This window comes from Acomys minous (assembly GCF_964271855.1).
Source record: "Acomys minous genome assembly, chromosome: 5".
In the NCBI taxonomy this organism is placed as follows: domain Eukaryota; kingdom Metazoa; phylum Chordata; class Mammalia; order Rodentia; family Muridae; genus Acomys; species Acomys minous.
In genome coordinates, this window is record NC_140494.1 from 102,736,226 (window position 1) to 102,758,996 (window position 22,771).

The following is a 22,771-nucleotide window of genomic DNA, read 5'->3' on the forward strand; positions in this document are numbered from 1 at the left end:
TGGCAAATCTTGCCAAAGGCCAGTGCTAACGCAAAGGGTAAGGGAATGTCCATTCCCAAATTAGATGACACCCATTGGGTGTCAAGGAACCTAAAGACCTAGAGAGATTAGGGTGGGACAAAGAATAACCAAGCTGACCAAGCAAGCCTCTATGGCCAAGAGGCCAGACTCTCTGTGGAGTTGGTGGGGGGTACATGGAATTGGCTGAGGTGAAAGAGCCTGATTCTTTGCATGTACTTGGTGATGCCCTCATAAAAAGGGCTCGGTATGCCTTGCATTCTGAGTTCAAGCTAGCTGTCACGTGACAGGCAGAGGGAAGCAGAGAGAATGCAATGGCTTGGACTGGAGAGGAAGCCAATGGATGGGGAACAGTAACTAGAGTACGGGTATATTTTAAAAGTAGAACAAACAGGGTTGTTGGGGAATGGAACATGAGTGGGAGACACAGAAAGGCATTGTGAACTGGGACATAAATACCCCTGTCTGAGTCATTAGTTTGAATCTCTGGTGGTAAGGAGGTTTCTAGGCATACCCACCCTCTCCTTAGTTCCAAGTGTGTCCAAATGCCACGAGATGGTCATCTACGAAACCCATGCTCAAGGCACTAGAGAAACGGCTCAGTGGTTAAAAGTGGGCGCCTGTGGACCGGAGTTGCTTCCCAGCATCCCTTTCTGGAGGCTCCAAACATGCCTGTAGCTTCAGCTCTCTCTTCATGCCTCTGGGAGCACTGCATTCACATGCACAAACTCATAAACATGGTTGAAAAAATTTTAAAAACATTAATATGCTTTTTAAATTAATGCTCAAGTACCAAACAATCAAGTCACAAATAAAATAAAATAAAATAAAATAAAATAAAATAAATCAGGACAAATGTAATAGCATGATCATTTAATCCCAGCAATCAGGAGGCACAGGCAGGCAGATCTCTGTGAGTTCCAGGCCTGCCTGATCTACATAGTGAGTTCCAGGCCAGCCAGAACTATATAATGAGGCCCTGTCTTAATAGAAAAAAAAGAGAGAGTGGAGGAGAAGAAGAAAGAAGAGGAGGAAGAGAGGAGAAAGAAAGAAAGAAAGAAAGAAAGAAAGAAAGAAAGAAAGAAAGAAAGATTATTTTAAGTAAGTTTATCATTTGCATTATGCAGCAGCCTGGACCACCTTGCCCCTTCTAACTATCTGGCCACTAGCTTCAAGTGAAACAGTCTGTGCTAGTGTAAAAACCCAGCAAGATCTGAAGATGTTCATCCACGAGAACTGCTCTCAAATAGCCAAGACTGCACCTAAAAACGAACAGAAATATGACTTGTACATGGTAAGAAAAGTGACAAGTAAACACCACTGTTGCCTAAGTCAAGTCTGTGGCAAAGCAATTTTTTATTGTCTCCAAGACAAATAGCCCAGCGTGGCCTGATTACCCGGGAGCAGTGGCATCACTATATACGGCAGTGGGAAGCATCCCAAAGCCTCGCCCAGCAGATAAAAGCAACCTGCACACTGTGTGTCACACACCGCTTCCCAGAGGTCAGGGAGCAAAGGGCACCTTCCAGCTCAATCCTTCCATCTTGCTTCCTCGGCCTTGAAGGCTTCTCAGCTCTGTGAGAGGAATACAAAAGTGCCCATAAGTGATGTGTCAGGAAAGGCAGGTGGGCCGGAGTGGACAGGCTACAAGCTGTGTACATCTGGCAGCAGCTTCAGCCCAGCGTGGAATTTACTGGAAGATACAGAAGCAGAGGATAGGCTCAGCGAACCCAGAACAGGCTAGGAAACTTTCTGGGCAAGCTCAGTGCAGAGCAGACATGAAGAAGCAAACAGTAGGCCCCGTGTCCCGCTGTGTCAGCACTTGGTGTTTTGTTTTTTGTTTTGTTTTGGTTTTTTTTTTTTTTCTTTTCACTTTTCATCTGGCTTCACTGTAGCTTGGGTCACCGAGCAATAATGAGAGCTCCCACACCTAACACATAAACCAGAAGCCACTTGCTGGAGTTTTGTCTTGGCACTCCGCCAGCGGAAAGCCAGGCCTTCTGGGGTCCTGTGTCCCCATCTGCAGGAGGTAAGCCTGAGATCGTGGAACAAACAGGCGGACAGCACAGCCAACATACAGGCAGGCCGTGAGAACTGCGCCTCTGGCTTCTGAGAGCCTCCCCAAGTCTCGCCCACTATCTCCAGCCTGAGAGTTGTCTCCTGGGATGTTGACCCTGTCATATTGTCACCTCCTCACCTCCTCCAACACTGTCAGAAAGTGAGCATGCTTACCACAGCCCCCAAGCTGAACAGGCACTCCTTGTTTGAAGAGAGGCTCATAAGGGCTCGCTAACAATGCCTGAGACTAGACGAGGAGGCCAAACTGGCCCACTGGCCCACTGCTGAGTGTGCGCAGAAACCCAGAGCGGGAGGTTGGAGCCCATGCAGAGGCTGCAAGGTTAGGAGACACTGTCGCTTGCCACAGAGAATGGACTGGGAGGATGACAGAATTCTAACGCTGGGAAAAGGTGTAAAGAACAATCCACTGCCACCACCAACCATCCAGGGCTGGTTCAGAATATAAACAGGCTCTGCCAGTGCTACCCTGCACTCACAAACTTATCGGATGGCATTTCTGCGGGGCCCATTTGGCTGTGACCTAAGTTTTCCTAAACATATATATTTATACTCACCTCCTTCTTTCTACATTCTTACAGCTTTATGAGTGCCTACAGCAGAAGGGCATTCTAGATTTTCTCTTTGTCTCTCTCTGTTTCTGTGTGTGTGTGTGTGTGTGTGTGTGTGTGTGTGTGTGTGTGTGTGTGTGTGTGTAGCCTTTGCCATTTTAGAAAAGGGAAGCATCCTTCCTAGCCGTGGCTGCCCCACCTGTTTGTGCTTTGAAGCTTGACACTGACACTGAGGCCTGGACCTTTAGGCCCCGCCCCCGCCCCTCCTGCACTCAGTCCGCATTTAGAGCACACTGTCCACCATCCTAGGCAGCGGGAAGTCTCACGAGGCAGGCAATTACAGTTATTGAGCCTGAGCTAGGCTCAGCAGCAGCTCACTCCCTTGCTCCCATCCTGTTTCCCTGACTGACCCCTTTTAACTTCCTCCCTCTCCAGGCTCACACGCTCCTCACGCAAGCTCCAGCCTCTGGGGAAGCCATGCGCTATTTACTGGTTCAGGATATAACCTCGGAGCAGCGTGGGTCAGGCCTTCCTTCTCCTACAGCCTCTTAGAAAATTAGCCAGTTTCTCGTTCTCCGGGCGGGTCAGGTTCACCCAGGGTCTAACCCTTCTCCCTCCTGACTCCTTCACTCTTGCGACTTCCTTTCTTCCCCTCTCCCATCCCTTCAGTCTCTCCCCATCAGCTCCCAGACAGTGCTTTTTCCTGGCTCTCCAGGGAGCTCTAATTACACAATGTCCCTCTCAGGATTTCTTGGAAGCATTCAACAGGGCAGCCACCCATCTCCAGTAGCCACCTCTCTATGACACCACCTCTCCTGGTTTCACCTTCTGCCTGTGTCCCCACCTAGGAAAATCTACTTACCGATGCATGCTCTGCTCACACGCTCCCCCCCTCCCCCCCCCCCGAATCCTTCTCCCCCTCCCCCAACTACAAATGAAAGCCCTTCAGGGCATATGCACGCTGTCCCCGTCCCCCTCCCCCTCCTCTCCTACCCTAGCAAGTCCCGACAGCATGGCACTGTGAGTGCTTTCATACTGTGAAAGCTCAGAGAGGCAGCTGGGGCCTCAGTGTCCAGAAGGCCTGCTCTGTGATTCAGGCTGAGTTACCTCTCAAAACCTGTCCCACGTGACCATGAACCTTGACACACACACACACACCCCCCCCCCCCCCGCAAGCTTGACTTTCCCTAGCTCCTATGTGCACAGCTTCACCCAGCCAGAGCCCACCCACCCTGGCTGTTGCTCAGCAGTGGGGGTGGGGGCGGGGAGGGGAGGGGAGGAAATGCATTTATCCCACTAATGAGAAGTTTCTTAAAGCCCTAACAAGGTCCTTTCCACCAAGCAGTTTCAGTAACAGATACGAAACATAAATTCAGGACATTAAAACCAGATTTCAGCACATTAATAGACCCAAGGGGAGGGGGGATGGGTTTACCAAACGCCAGGCGGTTGCTGTCATTTAATTAAAATAATAATAATGAGGAGCTCCTGTAATTTCTGGTCTCTCACTATTAAAGTTTTCCCCCTGATTTCCCATGTCAGATGTTGCGGTGGAAAAGAACAAGTTTTTGTTGAGACAAAAGCCATTTCTGAATGGCTATCAACAAGAAGATTGCAGAAGCCCCCTGCCTGGCCCACCTGCTCCAGCATCCCAGAAAGGACTCTATTCTCTCTCCTGATCGCTTCCCTAAACATATATGCTGACCAAGTTCTACCGCATACCTCCATGTTGTTTGTCCATCTGTCCATCCTCACCCAAACAGCCCCCTTGTTGCAGAGCCAGAAGCTAGACATACAAAAAGGCACCTAGAGAGAGGTCTATGCACTTGGGGATACACAGTCTGGCCAGGAAGATGCTAAGGACCACGAGTGGCAGGCTGGGACATTCTGGAGACAGAGAGCAGTGTGTTGGGGCTCTCGCAGAGAAGCATCTTCTAAACGGGCCTTAATGGTAGGCTCAATTTTCTTAACCAACATATTTTATTACAAACTTATTAACTGAGCATACATCACTTATAACCCGACTAACCAAAACAATAGGAAAAGAGGATTAAAGAGCACATATAACAAAACCGTAAGGATATCAGTTCCAAGGAACGATTCTCCTGGCATAATCAGCAGGATTTCTTCTGCTGGAACCTGGAGTAACCAGAACCCGTTACCTCAGCAGGAGCCAGAGCCCCGAAGTCTTCCCTGGAGCCCTGAAGCAGTTCTCTCTAGGAGCATCTCGAAGTGGAGCCAAAACTATCCCACGTCTCCAAAGGCCCCGCCTCCAGTTTTCGGCTCATTTATATATCTCCTCCCAGAGTCTGTTCACGGGATCTTTTCAGCTGACAACAATCAAGCTCCTGCACGAGGTGGTCGGTCTTCTAGTGGATTAACCTCACCTGTTCTCTCACGAGACCGTTCTGATCCTACACTTGGGATCGTAAAAAACAGGTTTATCTCTCCTTCACTTAAATAAGAAGACAGGCATGGAACTGGGTCCTGAGATTGGTGGAGACGAGAGGGTAAGTGACTCAGGCGGATGGGACAACCAGTGCAAAGGGACTGAGGCATGTACAGACAAGCATATGAAGGGAATTTTGCCAGAGTCCAGAATGCTGAGTGTCAGGGCAGGGTACCAGGGCCCTGTGTGTGAGAGGTTGAGCTGAGTAGTTAGCAGCACCTAACCCAACACAACCCAAAGTCTCACTTCTCAGAAGTGGGTAGGATTGGAGGGATCAAAGCATATTTGGTTCCTCTGACAACATTGGCACTTCTGGAGTGTCCATTTCCAGCAGAGTCCCCAGAAGCCTGCACTTCCATCGCCGCCTGTTCCCTCCTTGATCCTAGTAGCTACATGGTGGGGAGGTGACACTGGGAGGCAGTGAACAAGGAAATCTGTGACTCAGAACATTCTAACAGAGCTACTGGGTGGGTCTCCATCAGGCAGGAATGTAGACTCAGAAGCTCTGTGTCCCCAGCCTGACAGGTACAGGCAAGTATGTCCCCTCCAGAGACAATCATCCAAACTGAGCAATACTCCCCTTACTTCTGTGGCCGCCTTCCCTACGTGCTGAGAGCTACAAATAGGGCTGGGATTGAGACCATCCAAGCCAAACCAAGGCCAACAAAACTACAAGACCCCATAGGTGTCCCAGTTCCCCTACACATGGGGTCCCCTATACGAAGCAGCCCCAAAGGGCCCTTGCTAGGAAGCAGAGCCACCATGCCTGGGGGCCAAACAACAAAGACCAAGAAATTCTGATCATTGGCATCAGGAACACCTGAGGAGACACCGCCTTCCATCACACTGAGGAAGCCCCTGGACTCCTGCTGTGAGTCTCTCAGTTCAAGGCCTTTCAGGGGCAGTTGTGACCCAGGAGATACTGAAAGACGAGGGCCCTAGCTCACGATGACAGCTAAGATTCCTGTAGTCCCCAGTAGGTAAGCCCTCAGGGGAACAGCCTCAAGTCCTGCCTATCAGAATCCACACACAGGGAGGCAAACCGCCTGGGCGCAGGAGTCCTTAAAACCTCATCCTGTATGCTCTTCAGCAATTCATGCAACGTCTCCGTTTTGCATATGCATGAAAAGAGCTTATTCTGCTTAGCATGTCTAATCCAAACACCTGAAATGCTCCAAAATCCAAAAAACAGTTGAGCATCAGTATGCTGACACCAGTGAAAAGGAATTTCACACCTGATCACATGACAGATAACAGTAAAACACAGAGGTATTAAAATATGGTATGAATGCCAGGCAGTGGTGGTGCACGCCTTTTATCTTAACACTTGAGAGGCAGAGGCAGGCGGATCTCTTAGTTCGAGGTCAGCCTGGTCTCCAAAGTGAGTACGGGACAGCCAGAGCTACACAGGGAAACCCTAGTATAAAATTCTTTTCGGCCTCTAAGTTGTATATGTAACATGAGTTTCATATTCAAGCTTACGTCTCATCCCCAATACCACATTTATGCATATGTGAAAATTTACAAATCAAAAAAATCCTGGCTAGAGAGATGATTCTGTGATTAAGAGCCCCTGGTACTCTAGCAGAAGGCCGGTGTTCAGTTCCCAGCACCCATACAGCAAGTCACCACCATGGTTGCCATGGAACCAACACTCTCTTTTGTCATCTGATACCACCTTCACACACATGGTATGCGTGCATACACTCTGGAACACACATGTGCGTGTCAAATAAAATAAACAAATAAGTCCGAAAACTAAAAACTATGGATGGTCTCAAAAAAAAAAAAAAAAAAAAAAACCAGAAAACAAAAAAACAAAAAGAAAGAACAAAGAAAAGAACCTTCAATAAGTCAACTTAATGTAGCTTTAAACCAAAGAAACTCCAGGAGCCTAGAGGCAGGTGGTGTAGAGTGAGCAGCCCTTCACTCTGGTTCTACTACAAAGTCTTCTTGGAAGGCGCACAGATGGGGCGCAGCAGCTACGTTGGTACAGTGCTGGCCTAGCACGCTGCTTCATCCCCCAGAGCCAGGTGCTGTGGCACACTGCTGCAATCTCAAAACTCAGGAGGTAGAAGTAAGAGGACCAGAAGTTCAGGGTTATCCTCTGCCACACAGAGTTAAGACCAACTTAGGGCGCATGAGATACTGTTTAAAAAACAAAACAGACAGGGCACAGAAGCTAGACACCCCCCACCCACCACCTACCCCGCTCAGAACGGAATGCACCTGGTCCAGCGGCCAGCCTCAACTCTGTACCGTCGCAGGCTTGCTTACATCTCTCAGGCTCTGGGAAAACTTGAGGCCACAGAGAAATGTGTGCTGGGACGATGAAATAATTGTGGCACCTGGAGCCATATGCACAGCCTGTCTGCCTCAGTTTCTCCATTCCCCAACCAGACAGAATAAGAATCATCAGGGGCTGAGGCAATGCCCCTGACGATGTTCACAGATCTTTGTCCCTCTCTGACACAGCTCCCCAGTCTTCTCTGAAAAGTCCCTTGCCAAAATGGAACTACTTTGGTGGATATCTCTGTGGCGCCTTCTGTCTCCAGACCTGGTCACTCACTCCCATGACAGGACCAAAGCCTTTATGCCCCATGAGCATCTTTCTTGCTTGTAAGGTGAGCTTAGCCTGCTCCAACCCCACAGAAATACCCCCGAAGTGGGAGGAGAAATGAAAAGGTAAATCTCCTAGTCACTGCTGTGCTGTGATCCCCGAGTTTAAACTGAGTGTTTCTAACCACGGTATCAAGGTTTGATTGTCATATAAAATAACTGTTTCACATAGCCAGGCTTGGTGGCACACATCTGGAATCCCAGCACTAGGGAGGCAGAGGCAGGCTGATCTCTGTGAGTTTGGGGCCAGCCTGGTCTAAAAAGCGGGTCCAGGACAGTTAAGGCTACACAGAGAAACCCTGTCTCAAAAAGCAAAACAAACAAAAAGCTTCATATATTTTGTTTATGCCTGCAATCCTAGAACTCAAAAACTGAGATAGAAGAACTGCCAACTCAAAGCTATTCTGGGCTGCACATGCTAAGACCTTGTCTCAAAACAATAGGTTTATTTAGTTCATACAGCTGAATGAAGTGATGCGTTTTGTGATTCGCATGCCTCCCCTAATCATTACTTAAGGGGTAAGCACACAATGTAAGGTCTACTTTCTTTACATTTCTAAGGGTGGTCGGTCTTGATCATGGATTCGCTGGGATTTAGAATCAGCTAAGAGACACACCTCTGACCTTGTCTATGAGGGCATTCCAAGGGGTTTAACTCCAGTGGGGAAGACCTTCCAATATGTCTTCAGAAAAAAAGCAGAGTTTGCCTGCCTGCCTTTCCTCCTTCCAGAGCAAGTGCATCTGCCACGGTTGCTGTCATCCACTGCAGCTTCTTCAGCCTTCCAACTGGAGTCAATGCAAGTGACTTCTGTGAACTCCAGGTCTTTGGCACCAGACAGGGGCTGCTGAAGCATCCAGCTTTGTGGGCCGAGTAGCTACTATGCTCTCTGCCTCTTCAGTGTGCTGATGTTACATTCTTTGGGGTTTCTTCCTCTAGAGAACCCTACCTGATACCAGTAGTGTAAGCTACAGGCACCAGGAAGCGTAGTAGCTACAGAGAACACTCATAGCTGAAACTTTGGACCCCTTAGCCAACACTTGCCCCCGTCCTCCTCCCCGACCCAGACCACCCACTATTCCGCCCTCTGCTTTTGGGAGCTGACTATTTCAGACCCCACACCACAAAATAATTGTTTTTCTTTGCATGTTTTACTTAGCATATTGTCCTCCAAATTCGTCCGTGTCATCACAAATTCAGGATGTTCTTCTTTAAGGCTATATAGTACTCCATTGCATGTATATGTGACATTCTTTTTTATTCCATTCATCCGCTAATAATCAATATCTTAGCCACCATAAACAATGCTGCAGTGAACAGGTGAGTGCAAATATTTCAATATCCGCATTGCATTTTCTTTCTGTAAATGCTGGGTCATATGGTCTTCCATGTTAACTGTTTGTTGAACAGAATACAGCTTCCCACCATGGCTGCACCAATGTACATCTCCACCTTCAGTGTACAGAGGTCCCATTCTTGCTGACACCTGTCATCTTTCATCTTTTCTGTTCCGTCATGCTGACTGGTAGGAAATGGTATCGCGCCGTGGGTTTACTTGAGTTTCCTGAGGATTAATTAATCAATGCCTATGAGCATCTTTAACACACCAGTGAGCCATTTGTGTGTCTTTGCTGGACAGCTGCCTCCTCAGCCCTACTGCCTACTCCCCGTCTGGTTATTTGGTTTGTGCTATGGCACTGTGGGAGTCCCGTATGTATTGTGGATTGAGGCTTTTTCATATTGTCTCCCATTCCGCCAGCTCCTTCCCACCCCACACATGCATCCTCGCCCACCTGGTTGGACTGTCTCCCTGGTTGGATTGTCTCCCTTGTTCACTTCTGCTCTGTTGTCCAAGCTTTTGACAGCGTATTCCCAAAACCATTGCCAGGTCCGATGTCCAGGAGCTTTTCTTTTCTTTCGCATTTTCTTTTTTTCTTTCTTTCTTTTTGTTTTGTTTTGTTTGTTTTGTTTTTTTCAAGACAGGGTTTCTCTGTGTAGCCTTGGCTGTCCTGGACTAACTTTGTAGACCAGGCCGGCCTCGAACTCACAGCGATCTGCCTGCCTCTGCCTCCCGACTCCACCGCCTGGCACACTTTCGCATTTTCTTATAGAAATGTTGTGGTCTTGTGGCTTTTTGCTGAAGTCTTCAATCCATTTCCAGCTGGTTTTGTGTGTGGTATATATAAACATGTTTCATTTTTTGCACGCATTTTGTTTTACCTTCTGGTTCCTGGGGTCCAATCTGGGGCCTGTGTGGCAAAGGCCAAGCACTGTACCACCAAGCTACATCCCTAACACTCGGGTTTTTGAAAGAGGGTCTCACTCTGTATCCCTGGACTCTCTATGTAGCCCAGGCTGACCTGTACCTACACAGTGCTGAGATTAAAAGTATTGGTCCACATTTTTCCAACAGCATTTATTTACTGAAGAGATTGTCTTTTCCCCACTGGACATCCTCAGCACCTGTTACCATTAATGGTATGTGTAGTTTTCTTTTCTAATCTCTAGATTCTGTTTTGTTCCATTCATTTACGTGTCTGCTTTTCGTGTCAGTGACATCCTGCTTTTATTATTACAGCTTCATAATATAATTTAGGATGAGGAAGGATGACACCCCAGCTTTGTCTTGCTGCTCAGGATTACATTGACCCCTGAAGTCCTCTGGGGCCGCCTGTGAAGCTTAGGACAACATCAATTCTTCAGCTCTCTGAACACAGGATATCCTTCCCAGATAGTGTGCAACTAAGCAGCCCTTCTCTAGGTACCTACACGCTGTGGCTCCCCTGGGGGAAATGTTTTATTCAAGTCAATTTAACAAATGCCCCAAAGGCTTTCTTCAGCCCACCTTCAAGAAGCACTAGCTCTTGCACTAGCACTAACAATAGACACAGGGGCAAAATATCAACACTCTATGGTCAACGCATGTTACAAGGCTTAATGCTGGTGTAAAGAGGGAGGAAGTCTACAAGGTGAGGAGGTGAAGGCAGGAGAGCAGCCACTGAAATGGGACCCACAGCATCACACACAGTGTGAAGGATCCCAAGGGTGTGGCTAATCAGTCCTGTGGGTGCCGGTGGAGAGGGAGGGAGTACGGCAGGCTACAGAGAGGGGCTCAGGCGGCAGGCAAACAACAGATCCTGCATACTCTTCAAAACCACAGACCTCTTGGAGAATTTGAAGAAAGCCGTTGAACTTGGACCCATAATGCAAATATCCACAGTCCTATGGAGAGTGCAGGCTTCCCGCTTTGCCGGCCATCACTAACCTGGGGTCTGACTTCTCTTGAGCATCAAGGGGTCTAGGGGCGGGGCTGGAATGCCACCCCTTCCCTCTGCTAGGCACTTGAGATGCCCCCCTCTCAATCCCTTGCCCTGCCCTTCCTCAGCATCTTGCCAGGGTTGTGGAACCCTCACTGTGCGGGAGGCCTGGCACTCTCCTGTAGACCCAGAGGTAACGCCATGGGGTATCTTCTTGTCAGTCTTGTCCCCTCCATCCTCCACTTCATCCCCTATTGCCGGGTAACTCCTCTACTTGTGACAAAGCCTGAGCCCTTGAACCACAATAACTCAACTATCTCCCAAACACCCCTGAGGAGGACTCAAGGGGCCAAGCAGTTAGAGTGGCTGGCTCCCCTTAGCTGATCTCCTCACTCTCCTCCAGGAGTCCTGTAGAGAAATCCACCATCCAGCCCCTGCAGGTAACCCCGGGCAGCCGACAGACACTGACATGGCGTTAACTATTTAATCAGGTTAAATACGTCGGTAATGATAACTTCCCTGGTAGCAGCTCAAATTAAGCTGCAGATCAAATAAGACTTGTTGAACCTAAAATGCTTCTAATTAACTCCCTGGCCAGTTTCCTTTGCAACAGATGGCCACACAGGGCAGTCCGACTTCCTGGGAAGAGCACGGGACTAGGAGTCCATCTGCAAAGAGGGACGAGTAAACAATGTTGCTACAAACACGAAATGAGACCACACAGCAACGGCTCCTCTTTCTGGGACCTGTTATTAAGTAGCCGGAAAGGTGAGGGTTCATAACCTTGACAATGGAAGCTGCCTGTGGCTTGCCTTCAGAACATCCCAGATTTTGACACGCTTCTTACCCCGAGGTGGTTTCAAGATGAAGGGGGTCCAAATAGGCTGGTGGGCCCACAGGAGCTCCACAGCGCGTCAGCTTGTGAGGAACTCCCACACACAGTACGATTCCACGTGCTACCTCCATAACCTTCATGGCTGCCTTCCAGGGTCTCCCTAACAAATGTCCCTCGCCTGCTTTGGAAAGAAAATGGTCTAGGGTTCACTCAAGGAGCTTCTGGGGCAGGTGTCAGGGCCTCCTTTCCCACCTTGCACCAAATTGTCCAGTGTAGTGGTGAAGGAGTGAAACCCTGACCCAGGAAGGACTGACGCTAGCCTTCGCTCCTACGCTTCCTTAGGGAGGGGAGGGAGGGAGGGGAGGGAGGGGAGGGAGGGAGGGGAGGGAGGGCCCACCGGGAGGGCCCACCCTACCCCTGTATCCAGGAAGGGGTCTGTCTGCAGCCCTGCAGGAGGCCATGATGGAACCATCCGGTAGCCTTTCTTGTTGATGCACAGGCCCAAAGAACATGTCCCTGAAATGCTAGGCTGATTTTGGATCTCTCCAGATTTTGTATTATTTGCACTGTCATAATGAGATATTTGAAGGAGATGACCCAAGTCAACACGTGAAATTTAGTTATGGTTCATATATATAGCTTCTACACACAGCCCACAGGCAGGGGATTTTATACATTATTTTTAATAATCTTGTGTGTTTGGCTGCAACTCACCAACAATCCAGCATAGACTTTTTCACCCTGTGGTGTTGTGTCAGCATTCAAACAGTCCTAGATTTTGAAGTGCTGGGGATTTGGGATTTTCGGGCTTAAAGATGCTTTCAGGTTTAAACACTAACTTGGCTGGTAGAGAAACCTGACATTTTTTTTCTCCTGACATGCCCTCTCTCTAAAACAGATGCAGAGTCAACCAGAAGAAAGGACTGCCTCCTCCAAAGTCTCCAACAAGCAGCAAATCTAAGTGCCTGGCTGGTCTCTGTATCTGAGGCTGAGACCGGGCCAGAAGCAGCCTGCCCAGGCAGCCTGAAGGCACAAGGAAGCCAATGATGACGGCTAACACAATACGCACAATTTCATTACTAACATGAAAACTGATTCAAACTCTCGGAAAAAGAAAAGGGATATCTGTCTAGAATGCTAAAGTCCTGAGGACATGGGAGCGTGCACTGGGCTTCTCCAAAGAAGTTACAGGCAGGAAGGATATTAAACATCACCTGGAAAAAAAAGTGGGCATCACACTTGGACATTTTCAACGTCTTCAAGCATGCACCCTCCTTAGCAACTACTCTATGTCAGAAAGCACTCTGCCCAGAGATCCACCCTCTCTCACTGCCATGGGGTAAAAGAATGGGCCTCCCCATCTGGGAGAGGCAGCTTTTTGCTTCTTATGAACAGCCTGGTCGTGACTCTGTAGAAGGGCTTTTGTGTTCAATATGGTGGTCTGTTTGTGGCACCAAAACCCACACTGGCTTACTGGTTCTCATGCTGGTTCTCCCAGGTGAGTTCCTGGGTACACACCTCTGCTTTCCACCCTGGGTCTGCCACCCAGACAGGGAAAACTCACCTGAAGCTATCTTGCTTTGTGGTTTTAAGAACAAGTGAGTGTGTGTTCCAGAAAACACGGAAGCGTGTGTATTTATCCTACGACAGATGCACTCATTCATTATTGAGCATCTACTCTGTGTGTGGTACGAAGCCAAGACTGAGGCTGAGAGCAGCTCCCCCGAGCTCCCTGGTATGCCAGGAAAGGAGGCACACACTTCAAAAAAATGCCCGTCTATAATGCACATGGGTGAGCGAGCTAATAGAGACAGGGCAGAGTGACTAGAGAGGGGAAAACCACAATGTGGGTGGCCTGGGGAGAGCTTCCAGGGAGTGTATGTGTGGTGAATGACTGCTGGGTAGGGCTCCCCTAGGCAGCGCTTCCCAGAGAGACCTCCAGACAACCCCACCTCCCCTCCCCTCACACCTGAGAAGAAGCGCTGGACCTCCCCAGCCTCCCAACCCTCCAGGATAGCTACATAGCACTGAAGCAACTCTAGCCCTGCTTGCCCACCCATCACCCACACGCTCCCCTGCTTCCCTTGCTCTCACACACTGTTCACTTGGGAACCAAGCCAGACAAGGCTAATGGGGAGAGAAGAGGGGCCCTGCATACGCAAGGATGGGGCAGAAGCAGGAGACAGTCTGCTGCTGCAACCCAGCCCTCCGACCTATGGATCTCTTCTCTAAGGCCCATTTCCTGCAGGGAAGGGCCCCTAGTCTCCCCTACCACCTTGCCATTGCTGTCCTGCAAGAACTGTGTGTTTGACACAAGTCTCAGTGTGGGCCCCTGATCCCACAAGCTACTCAAAGTGCAGTGCCATGAATCCTTGTGTCTCCTTCAGCAAACACTCACCTCCAAGTCATCTGTCTGAGTGAAGCTGAGTGAGGGCCTCCCATCCTGGGCTTATGCAACTGGTGTGGATGTGTGTGTGCATGTGTGTGTGTGCATGTACCTGCCAATGGTTAACATCAGCTGTCTTCCTCAATCACTTTCCATCTTTACTGGAGCTTGCCAGTTCGACTACACTGGCTGGCCAGGGGGTCCCAGGTACCTACCTATCTTCCTCTTTTTGGCGCTGGGGTACAAGTGCACACCACCTCACGATTGCATGGCAAGCCATCTCCAGTGGCCCTTTACAGGTGAATTTTGAAACTCAGATACAAGGCTTTCTACACACTGGAGACTAACCCCATCTTGTGTGGCGGGGGTGGGGGGGGGTTGTTCTGCCCGTCTTCTCTACATATTGATGATGTCATCCTGCAGTCTTGCCAGCCTGACATCATATGTGAAGTGGACAGTCAGCTCATCCAAGACATCAGTAAACATGTCAAGCACAGCAGGCCCAAGGATGACTCCCTGTGGTGCCCACGACCTACGAAGAATCTGGTCAGCATCTGCCACGTGCAGACGCAAATGGCTGAGTGGAAGTGCAGGCAAGTTCCACCTCAGGGCGGTCATAGCTCTTCATCTTTTCCTCACAGGTGGCTCGTGACTCGTGGCTCTCTAAAATCGAGATGCCCAGTTTGAAGATACTTAGAGTAAGCTTCAGCGAGTCGGAGTAGTCAGCGAGCTGACCCAAACTGACCTCCGTGAACTGCTGTCTGCCCTACTGCGCTCTGTGTTGTTTCTCCAGCGCTCCAGACCCAGCTGCTTCCAATTACCTTGTGAGGTGTCGGGGGTGGGGGGTTGGGAGGTGGGGGGGATAGAGGGTAGGGGTGGGAGTGGGAAGGGCAGGGGGCATGGCCTCACACTCACTGCTTTAGAGTATTTTTTTAATCTACCTTTTTCCTCGTTACAAAAACATCTGCCTGCCTTCAGCTCTCTGGCACGTCTCGCCCTCCCCACGGCTTCTCAATAATATACACAATGCTTGTGGAATTGCATTTATAGCCCACCGCTGCCCGGGGGGATGCCTGCATAGTTACCTTTGTTTGTCCTGGCCTCGGTCTGTGGGTCTGGTTTTGGCCCATTGTGTTCTGAACACAGATCTGCAGCCAGGAGGGGCCAGCCAAGCGTGCCACGGTATCTGAATACACTCAGTCCAAACGGTGCCCACGGATGGAAGGCAGGGGCCTGCCTCTCCTCTGCTCTGCTGTGGAAGCCAGGCAGGGATGCATGTGGCTGTGCAAATGTGCAAGTTGCACAGAGGTATAAAGAGTTCATCGGGCATCGTAATAATAATAGAGTTTATGTCTCCTGCTTTGCTCTGGTGTAAGTGCTTCATATATTTAACCTATTTAATCCTCACTAGAGTCCTATGTGGTAGGGATTGCCATTCTTCCCGATTTGCAACAGAGGCAACACGCTCAGCCACCACAAGTCATCACCAGTGTGCCTACCCACAGCAGCAGGACCACACCCCAAGCTCTCTACCCCACCCCCTCTAATGCTCCAGCACATGCTATACTTTCTTCACATCCCTGCCCTTCTCATTGTCTTCTGAACATTCCAGATTCTTTTGCATCACCGAACCGCTCTGTTCATGATATTCGCTTGGCTGGGGTTTTTTCTGTTGTTGTTGTTTTTGTTTGTTTGTTTGTTTGTTTTTGTTTTTCTCTTTTTGTCCATACAGAAAACTTCTACTCATACTTCAAAACCCAGGTAACGTCACCCTTTCTGTGAAGCATGGCCACTCCTATGTCAAGGAGAATGCTTTTCTCCCTCCCTTCTGGTCCTATAGCAAGTTGTTTGCACTATGTTGTTAGAATCAGCTTTGTCAACAGTAGAAGTTTCTGGAGTAAGGATGGAGAGGCCAGGAAACTGGCATAAAGTACCAAGAATAAAGTACGCAGGGGCTTTCACTTCATCGTCTACTCATTAAAATCTGATGCCTACCGTGTGCTGGGCACCAGTCTAGATACCAGGGACACAGCATTCAACACAGAAAGCCTGTGCTCCATGGGGGGGGGGGGGAGACAGAATAGGCAACAAGTAAGTAGACCCACAATGCATCAGGAGGTGGTATGTGCCCTGGGAAGGAACAAAAAAGGCCAAACCCAAGAGAGGGCCAGGGACATAGGCAGAACACTGCACGAAGAAGCAAGGCCTCACTCTACCAGGCAGCACAGGAGCCTGCAGTGAAACGGGGAAAGGCCTCATCTTAGCTTTCCGGGCCCTGACCCCTGACCCAGCCTGGCCCTCCCCTCCCAGAGCTGACTCATACCTTTCCTGCCACCCCTGTGCTGGTGCTAGTACCACCCTCCTCTTCCTTCAGATCCTGCCCCACCCACTCTACTCCCTCCACTGAGCAGAGCCTCCACCTCCCTCCCCATAGGTCTTAAGTCTACAGCCAGTGGCTTGTACCACCATTGCTCCTGGCTCTTTGATTACCCCTGCCCTACAAAAGCTAAAACCAAGACAACTCCTGCATAGGCCACAGGGCTATGCCTAGCCTTCCAGTACCAAGCCATAATCCTTGGAGAATGGAAGTGGGCCATGGCCTGCTTCTTTCCCTTATACCCTTATATCTGCCCCCTTCACACCCCAAAGCCACTCTGCCTTTTCTGTCATTGGGACCATCGATGCCCTGGAATGGCCATGTCATTCCATCATCCGGCCACATCATCTCTTACATCCAGCACAGCCTAGGCTGGTCCTCCACTCCCCTCTCCCTCTGCTCTCCACCTAGGGGACCCTCCAGACCCCACCCTGAGCACCTGACCTCACCCCCGCTGCTCTGACTGCAGGCTTTCCAGCAGGGCTGGTCCAAGCTGGCTCAGGGCTCAGAGCAAGTGGCAAATCCCATCCCAGTTTTTACACCTGGTGAGGTATGTTGCCGGCTAAAGGCTGGCTGTAGTGAGAACACAGAGACCTCAGAAGTCAGTAGAACTTGCAGATTAGCTACTGCACTGCAGCTCTCTGTACACAGGGAGGCCATACTCTAGGCTGGCTGGCCTCAGTTCCTCCTTGGGCCAGCCTGGCTCAGCGCAAGAGTCCTGACTAGGAGGACGCATCCCAATCCTAGGCAAACCAGAAGATGGTTCACCCCACCCTTCGCCCATACTGAGTGTCCCCTTGCTCTGTAAACTGCTCTCTCCTTCTCAGTGTGTGGAGAGAGCACACTCCTCATCTCTACCCCGACCCCATCTGCCTGAAGTGCTCTCCAAACCTTCCCACAACTCTTTTATTGCTGCGATTAGACAAACCAGGGGCAGCCATGGCTCCCTGGTCACCAGGCAGGTCTTAAATATTATTAAAAATCAGTTTAAAATGATAAGTTCATTTAAGTGTTTGGGAGCACTCCTCACCTTTTCCTATAAATAAAAAAAGGTTTGGGGCTATGACAACCTAACTGGTCAGTAGCTATTGGACCCACTCTCATTGCTGAGGCTGTCTGTGAGCAAGAAAGATTGGTAGTCAAAAAGCCTTCTGGATTACCCTTTAATGCCCCGGCCAGCAGTAATGAACACTCCATTGACACCTTGAATAGACCACAGCTGACCGCCCTGGCTCCTGAGCACACAGCTCCAGCCAGGGTTATTTCAGTTTGCACCAGGTCTCTTGCTGTCACAAGCCTCAGTGAACTCTAGATAACCCCATGACCATTCCTATCTTGGCCAAGGGAGACTGCTCATCCTGGTGGTCGATCACTGTGACTAAAAGGCAAGGCAGCATTGGTCCAAACACAAGGCTCAGTGACTGTGATTGGCACTAAGAATCAAGCCTGTGATTGGTCCAGACAAATGGCTTTGATTGGCTGAAGCATTTCTTCTCCAGCTATATAAACAAGCTGCTGAGCTCACTCAGAGGTCCAGGGACCCTCTCCTGTGGACCTCCTTTGGGTTTGCAACATCAGGGGCAATAAAAAGCCCGAGTGCTTTCCCTTGCCTAATTGCAGTAGCTCGGGCTATGCTGACAACACAGAGCAGCAGACACGGTGGAAAGCTCAGAGTTCCATAGCTGCAGTGGCCACCATCATGACAAAGAACACAGCAGTGGCAGCTTGACAGTTGAAGAAGTCCCAGTGGCCCCAGAAAGGGTCTCAGCAGCTCTCACCTGGCATCTAATACACAACACAAGGTTTTCAAGTCTCAGCCAAGACTTCTGGGCCCAGTCTACTGGGAACTGCCACCTGACAGCTGAAGAGACAGCTGCAGGAGGCCGCTGGCAGCACCCACCGCCCATGCCTTCCCAGCATTCCCAGAGGGGCAGCTGTAGACTCAAATCCATGCAGTGATGGAAGGTGAGGCTCCCCACCCGGTGCTGGGTGCCCCTGCCTGTGTGATCCCACCTGTGCCTGATGCTCTTGCCCCTTCAAGGGCCTATTGGGTCCTGAGTGGCACTGGGTACTCAAGTTCCCAAATGTAGTCCCGGGAGAGGCAGACACCCTCAAGTCATCCCCATAGGAGCTGCTGTGTTGGTGGCACAAGTTGATGTCTCCCAGCCTATTCCATGCTTATGTAGCCTGAGAAGGGGTGTGATTTGGACCAATCAAGGCCTTTTGTTTAGGTCAGTCGCAGCCAGAAAAGGCAGCTGAACCATTCCAAAGCAGCCAAGGCAGTACAGGGGAGGAAGACAGGGCACTTAACTCAAGAAAGAGAAAAGGCCTCGAGGGTACAGAGAAAAGAGCCCATAAATCCTGGAAGCCAAAGACATGTCAAGTCCACGGGCCCAAGTGACTGTGATGCCAGGCTGAGAGCCACTGCAGAGGACTCGGGGTCCCAATACCAGAGACCTGAATAGGACTGCAACCCTAGGCGGCACCACTTGCTACTGCATCTGCCTGTCTGCTGCCACCGACTGATCCACTGCCACCGACTGATTGCTGCCACCAAGCCATGACGGAAACAGAAGCAGAGAGAACACCTTCCAGCCTGTCTGTGATTTCCATCCAGGAAGAGGAATAGAACCCTCAACACAGGTGACTGGCAACAGTCACACATCTCTGTATTCAAGAGTGACTTAAAGAGACAGCCATAGCCTCTTAGTAGCCAAATTCACAGGCGAATGTGCTGCCCCAATCGCTCTACCAGATGTTACAGCAACGTCGGGCCCTCTGGGTTAACCCCACTGCCACCCTCCACCCCAGGGTTCCCCAGTCCCCTGCTGTCCTACTGGGGCTACTACTTGTGGTATCTTGGGACCTTGTTTGGTTTCTGACAGTCTCACCATGTAGCCCAGGCTGGCCTCCAACTTGCCATCCTCCTGCCTCAGCCTTAGCTTCCTGAATACTGGAGTTATGGGTATGCCCCACCATGCATGGCTCCTCCGGGCTCCAGTGAACCCAGACCCTGAGTGTGAGTCATAGTAGAGCTCTGTCGTCAGCCTTTTTCTTCTCACATCCAACCTCACTCCATTCCCACGGCTGTGGGGTATATTCCCTTCCAGGCGGCTGCCCCTCACGTGCTTCAGAATCTGCCGATCTTAATCAGAACTGAATCTACCACCTTCTATTGGTACCCTGACTTAGGTACTGAGTGTCAGCTGCCCCCAGGAAGAATCTGATTAGCACTTAAGGCTGGCCTTCCACCCACCGCTCTCCATAGCCCCTAATAGAGAGGACCTGCCCTGCACAGCCTGCTTCCCTCCTGACTCTCAGGGCTGGCCTCTCTTCTGTGCCCTGACCCAGGCTTAACCTCTCCCTCACAGATCGTACCAGGCTCCCAAGCCTGCAGCCACTCCCTGCCTCCAGCCTGCGTGACTCCTGTCCATCTGCCACAACAACAGATCCACCCAAGCTCTCTCTTCTTAAAGCCTTAACAGCGGCTGCTTCCGGGATGAAGCTAACACACTTTGGCACACACAGAGACTCAACACTTCGTATCACTTCTTTGAGCCACACAGCAGCTATGAGGTGGAAAGGAAGAATAAGGGAGCCAGCACCCTTGAATTAGATAGCCTGAGTTCATACCCCCTAGTCCTCCACCAAGGAGGCTCACTGAGCTCTGCCAACAAAGCTTGCACATGACAAGGGACAAACCAGACCACACCAAAAAAAAAAAAAAAAACATACATGGTGGAGCCTGCAGCACACTGTCTTTGTGAAAAACACGGCTAGTCAAATTGCATTCCCTACCCCCTCCCATGCAGGTGGCCAGTGTGTCACGACTCCGGGCTTGTCTCCACTAAGGATGTATCTCTGCTGGAGCAGTTCCATCTTTTCCTGCCAAACGTCACCTAAGAGTTCTGGGGGCACCATGCCTGATCCAGGAAGCCTGTCCTGCTGCCCATGCTGAGGTGAATGTCCTCTTCCATGACCCCACATCCCTTCCATCGGCTCCTTCATGCTCCACAGCACCATCTACTTCTCGGTTAAATTCAGGAATTTTTCCTTAGTGCTGAACACACGCTCTGGCATAGAATCGGTTCCCCTACTGTCCTCACCCCTAAATAACCACAGAACAGATAAATGAATAAAGCCAGCAGCACAACCTGACGCCTTCTGGGCCACTGCCCTTCCCTTACCCTTCTAAAAAAAATAAACCACTCAGAACACTAAAATCCCCCCAAAGAAAGGCAGCGGCCACTTCTGTTTTTGTCCTTGTGCCTAAGACTTCAGAAAACTCTGTTTAAGAAATGACTCCTGGGGATCCACTTGGGGCAGTGGCTGAAGGGAGGCCAAGGCTGGAGCAGGGAAACAAAGGCCGTTAATTACAAAGCCAGTGGAATGAAACAGAGGTTCAAAAGTGCAGAGTTAGAGTCCGAGTTAGAAGAAGAGAAAGCCAGGCAAAGCCAGCAAGCTTTTCACAGTGTCTGGGGCTCCAGGGGAAAGGGCAGAGTAAATCTAACCTCTGACAGACGATCAATGGACATCCAATTAACAGTCACAATATTACTAATTTACACAAAATGTCTAAACAATACCCTTTCTTCCTTGGAGGAGACCTGGATTCAATGCCTCCCAGCTATTGGGACAGTCACTCCTAAAGCTGAAAGGCCAGTGGTGCCCTGATCCAAGGTAGGCCCAGGAACTCAGGCAGTCAGACGGTACAGAGCAGGCCTGGGACAGACCCAAGAGCCTACACAGCTTAGTCAGGGCTTGGGAGGGAGGGAAAGAGCAGGTGCTGGCGGGGGGTAAGGGGGGTAGGGGGAAAACGGGGGGGGGGGGGGGGACGACTAGGGAGGATCACCGACCACCAAACCAAGGATTCAAGGAGGCCACAGTCCGGTGCAGCCCCTCATTCTGACGTCAACAGCCCAGGGGTTCCAATTGATGTCTTAGCACCGTGGTTCTCAACCTGTAGGTCATGACCCCTAAGGCCATTGGAAAACGCAGCTATTTACAATTCACAGCAGGAGCAAAATTACAGTTATGAAGCAGCAACGAAAGCAATTTTATGGTTGGTGTTCACAACACTTGAGCAACTGTACTGCAAGGTGACAGCATCTGGAAGGTTGAGGACCACTGCTCTAGCATAGGTCTTGGTTCATTCAATGATTCAGAGACGGTTAAGAGCTTTCCAGGTCGGCTGAGGTCACTCTTGCTGAAAGCATCCAAGCATAGAGGTCTCCACTTGGGACCAAAGGGGAAGAATGGCACGACCCTTTGTGTCAATGGCGACATTCAAAAATGACTGGGGCCCGAAACTACCAGATAGCAGGGACCTGAACTCAGTTCCGATAGAGACTTGACTGACTTGCTTTCTGCTGGAAAATGTGATGGCCCCAGCAGCCGGCTGGAGGGAGTGCCTACAACCGAGCATGCGCTCAGAGTGAAGCTCACCCTGGAGCACTGAGGTCTGAGCAGGCGCAAGGGAGGGAGCAGCAAGGAGGAACTTCCTTTCTCCCTTTTGCACACGGACTGCTCGGGAGCCGCAGCTCGGAGGTTCAGCCCTGACAACGGAATGTGTTAAAGGAACACCCATCCCTAAGCAAAGCCATGGCTGGAGGGCAGCATGAGGACTGTCTCCAGGGTATCTGAAAGGATATCATGGCAGACAGCGCCATCTCTTCGTCATAGAAATGCGCCGAGCATTTCTCTCACTGTCACCAGTTTACAAGCAAAGTACAGTCACCAAGAGCTGGGATGACTCTCTCAAAGTCACCCAGCAGCAGGTCTCTTCTCAGTTTGATTTTTGAGACAAGGGTCTCATGTAAGCTAGGATGTCCTCCTGCCTCTGCATCTCCAGAGCTAGGATTATAGGCAAGGCGCCACCACACCCAGTAACTGAGGACCAGGATGCTGAGGACTGAACCCAGGGCTCTGCCAACTGAGCTCTACCCTCATCTCATCTAAGTGGACATTTGTCCGCGCCCATGATGCTCCAACTAGTAAAGTGCTGTCCGCTGTAGATACGAGGGTGTAGCTGCCCCAGAGCTCCTCAGTCTGGTACTCTCCAGCCCCCTGTACTCCCAGCATGGGCTCTGCTTTTTCAATGTTCCTCCATCATGGAACCTACAGAGCATTCTTGGTTTCCTGCGACCCTTGCTAGGTCTCTGAATTGCGGCATTCTCAGCGCTATGTGGCAGAGCCAGGTCTGCCC

General features: G+C 50.3%; 1 protein-coding gene across 5 annotated transcripts in view; it reads right to left on the bottom strand.

Moving 5' to 3' along the window:
* GRIK4 (glutamate ionotropic receptor kainate type subunit 4) overlaps positions 1 to 22,771 on the bottom strand; it is a 427,994-nt gene that overhangs the window by 392,645 nt on the left and 12,578 nt on the right. The window contains exon 1 of one of the 5 annotated variants that reach the window (XM_084782223.1): positions 4,808 to 5,068. The exons of the other annotated variants lie outside the window; for them this stretch is intronic. The gene's annotated coding sequence lies outside the window, so the exon portion shown is untranslated. Of the gene's footprint in view, positions 1 to 4,807; positions 5,069 to 22,771 lie in introns of those variants that run through there. 5 annotated transcript variants of the gene reach the window in all.